The sequence below is a fragment of the Schistocerca gregaria genome, chromosome X, assembly GCF_023897955.1.
Source record: "Schistocerca gregaria isolate iqSchGreg1 chromosome X, iqSchGreg1.2, whole genome shotgun sequence".
NCBI lineage: Eukaryota > Metazoa > Arthropoda > Insecta > Orthoptera > Acrididae > Schistocerca > Schistocerca gregaria.
Genome location: NC_064931.1, coordinates 328285676 through 328289990, shown reverse-complemented (window position 1 = coordinate 328289990; position 4315 = coordinate 328285676). Strand labels below are relative to the sequence as shown.

At 42.7% G+C, this 4315-nt stretch overlaps 1 pseudogene; it reads left to right on the top strand.

The window, feature by feature from the left end:
* The first annotated feature begins 314 nt into the window (after window positions 1–314).
* LOC126300028 (U2 spliceosomal RNA) lies at window positions 315–476 on the top strand (annotated as a pseudogene).
* The last annotated feature ends 3839 nt before the right edge of the window (window positions 477–4315 follow it).

Here is a 4315-nt window from a genome sequence, read left to right as displayed (position 1 = left end):
ACACGGCCGAGGTCCCTAACTCCTAGAATACTGCGTGACAAACAGGTGTGGCTTGGTCATAGAGTTTTAACTGCAGTTACACCCGAGACATAGACTCGACAGTTTTAAAGACCCGCTTTATCCCATCCGAGACGGGGATGTTATTGTCCATATACCTCGAATATCTCCCATCAAATATAGATTCCTCCCTTTTATGTGCCTTATTTTCGAAGACAGAAGAAATCGGACCATACATTCGTTTTCACTCCGCTAAAATATCTTTACTTGTTGATTCCTAGTGTGAAAATCCTGTACAACAGTATGGCATAGTCTATATTTCCTCTAAGTATTTTTCATCCGATAAAGATACCTGTTCTTATCGGCTTAATATCTGTTATGTCCTGCATCACTGGACTGTAATATTAAACTCATTTTTGGCTCATGACAGAGTGCTAATAACATACTCATCCTCTGACACGGATACCTTTTCACTTTCTAACTCCCTTAAAGTAGACAAATGCAACGTCACGTACGAAATTTCTTAAGGTAGCCAAATACCAGGACAGAGGAGTTGTATCAGGTTACTACTACGTATCACTTTATAAATTTAGTAATATTACAATAGCCATCTCTCCCTAAGTAGACATGAGACTGAAATTTCGATAAAAGATCTCACCGCGGTGAAAAACTGCCTGATTAGTGCTCCAACCCGCGAATCATAACTGTGACACACTCGCCCATGCTTCCACTCGACTAGTGGCATGTCACTGATAACAAACTGATTGACTAATTAATTAAATTGATTGTGGTGATCCCTTTTGATGGTAAGTAATTTTTTTTCTTGCAGTCAGATTACACTCGGTAGGTAACTCAAATGAGAATCCCAGGAGAGAAGGCAATGCTCGTTTTGAGGAAGGCCGTTGAGAAAATTTAGAGAACCGACATTTGAAGCTGACTTAAGAAGGATTCTGCTGCAGCAAACAACATTTCACGAAGGGCCACGAGGTTAGGATACGAGAAATTATCGCTTATGTGGGGGCATATAGACAGTCTTTTTCTCTCTCTCTTTTTGCGAGTGGAATAGGGAAGAAAATTATTACTAGTGGTACAGGGTAATCTCCATCGCGCACCATACGATAGCTTTCGAAGTATGCATATTGATGTAGATGTAAATGTAGTTTACCTATCAAGTTGTCAATCCAACCATTTATAGGCACTCAAAACTCGTGGAAGAATATTGTCTTCTATTTATCGAGAACTTCAACAGAACTTCTGTTGCTGATTGTCCTCAGCAAAAAACCTTCGTATTAGCCTCTAATTTTCTCCTTGAAGTCACTTCGCGAGACATATGTGGAGGCTGTAATATGCTTGCCCACAACACTTATAAGAAGCGGAATGGAGCTCACCTCTCAACTCCCCTTTCGTCAGAGTATTGCTTACCCGCTATATTCTTACGAATCTCCCTGTCTTTGATGTATAGCATTTGAATCCATCTGATTTTGACGAGTTAGAGATGTCTCCCGCCAAGTCACAGACTCCTGCCAATTCTCTCTAAATCCCAACACGTTCCGACAGCACTGTTGCATTAGAAGGCTGTCTTTGCCCTCCACCTGCCACTGGCTGTGTGGAAAGCTATCACAACGAGACGACGAGAGTAACGTTCAGGGAGACTTTCACCAGCATGCGGATGCTCGCGTTCAGATATTTTTTACGGATGGTGCTGCTTCTAGTGATTTGTATCCAGTGACGTAATAGAACAGTAGCAGACCTCTTCGGCTACTTTAGCAGTAGTTATATTTACCAACATTTAGCACCGACGCTGACCAGTCCTCAATCCTCTGAAAATCGCTATAGCTTACCAGTGCCGCGACCCTGCTATAGACAGAAGCCTACATCTAAATACGTATTGTGCAATCCACTGCACGATGTGGCCTATGTCGTAGCAATATCATCAATTTCTTCTTTCCTTTTCCAGTCACAGGCGTAGTGATCGAGTAAAAATGAACGTCTCTATGCCTCTGCAGATATACTGATCTCTTCTATAATCGCTTCGCCAGATAAGTTTTTTAATGACCAAGGAAGCCATACTGCTGCATCTTGGCTGTACGAGAACTGCAAAAAGAAAATCTGATACATCTGCAGTTCATCGATATCGAATGACTGTCTATAAATATGTCACTGTACGTGTTCGAATCCCCTTTATCGTATTCCCGTGATCACTACGCTAGGTATGCGACGGCATAATGGTATTGGAGTCTTCGTTGACAGTATAATGTTTCATGAGAAATACATCACCAGTTTTTCAATTGGGATATACCTCCATAACACGATTCAGACATTATCACACAGCTTCCAACACTCACACTATCCACTGAATCATTTACATTGGTTCAACAGTCTCTCACCTCCTCTCACCATTCAGAGCTACTGGAAGAGTAGGGAAGGATCCGTGGTTTAATCATATCATTGTAAATTTTCACCCAAGCGATCATCGGGGATGAACCGACTATGAAACCGTATTCAGTCTAGAACTGAGTATATCCACATGGTAGTAGGCAAATGCATAGTGTAGCTGTTTATTTAGAAGAAAACCCGGCACCTATACACTTATCCGACTATTGTATATCGAGAGTCAATTAACCAACAAGCACAAGAGAGACCAAATCAATGTGGTTGTTTCCTCCAGCAATAGCAGCCATCTTAGTGTCTCATCCGACGCTTCACAATCACGCTTGGACAAAGCGTTACACTGATCCGTCCAGCTATTGCGTTGTTCCACCTCGCCCGAAATCATTTCCAGGTACATTGATATATTCCACTGTGTAAATACTATGCTGTGTAACTCTGTCTGGCTGCAGCCCTGTACTCTACTGAGCTGAAATTGCTCTGTACTATCCCGTCCAAAAATGCGTCCAAATGCAGCGTTGTACTACACATCCCAGCTAATGTGCTGCATGTTAATGTCAGTACAGCAGCTGACAATGTCCTGAGCGTTACAGTGGAAGTTGAGTCTGTATGGTGTGGTACGAAGGAGCGGGAAAAGCTATGCGACAAACTGACATATATATGTCCAGGGACAGTTGACGGCTAAGTACGACACATTCTATCTTGGCATTCCCGTTCCGGACAGAGGCAATGTTACTGCGTCATTTCTGTAGAGTCATCGCAAAGCATATGTCGAAAGCATCAAAGTGTCATCCAAATATGTAGTCTGCAGGAAGCGGTATGTGCTGTAGTGGAGCGACAGTATATCTGTGTTATTGTCTTGCTCAAGACAGCGGCCGGCCGCGGTGGTCTCGCGGTTCTAGGCGCGCAGTCCGGAACCGTGCGACTGCTACGGTCGCAGGTTCGAATCCTGCCTCGGGCATGGATGTGTGTGCTGTCCTTAGGTTACGTAGGTTTAAGTAGTTCTAAGTTCTAGGGGACTGATGACCACATCAGTTGAGTCCCATAGTGCTCAGAGCCATTTGAACCATCAAGACAGCGGGAACATTGAGGTGGAGCTGTGCTGTTTGTGATTTCGGTTACTCAACCATTCTAAGATCAACGAAAGTTTAGTACAAGGAGGTATACTTACTCCAAAACGTTTTGGATGCAAAATCAATCAAACAAAAACAATTATTTACGAAATACTGCAGCGTAGTGTCCAAACGTAAATCAGTGCTATTTAAGTACAGAGTTGCAGTGCTTGGGACTCCCTCCCACTATTAACTGATGTTCCATTAAAACTACAGCCTTCCACGCCACATATACCCCATACAGATTTTTGAAATATACTTCTGTATCACTAGCATCTAGACAGATTCAAACTGGAACAGTTCACAACCAGGTTCCTTTTAGAGTGGGAAGATGTAAACGTTTCTCCCAAACTTCATATACTCGCACATATCAATTCCGATTAAACAATCTAGGGTTTTATCCGAATCCGTAATCTGGTAGTCACTATGCAGGGCCACCACAACAGCACAGGCTAATGGTGCATTTCAACGTCAAACAGTTCTGCTTTAAATAGAGTTTTTATATTCCCACTGCATCCATACCAATTTCTCCTAGTTTACACACTGCTCCTGACTATGGGAAATGGTACAATGTCTCTATAGTGCACAGACTTCCCCCTATTAAAGCACTGATATGTGATAGCATCCTTCCATTCAATATATACTGCGTACATTAACAGACCAAGCATCTTCAACTGCCAAAGCATGGCCGTAAGCAGCAGTCTGATGTTCTTTATCTCCTTGCAGTACACCCCAATGCAGACTCTAGTCGTTACTAGGTTAGTGGGGTGTACATGTCGCAAAGCATTTGTCACTGGATCATATGGAACTGTGTAGCT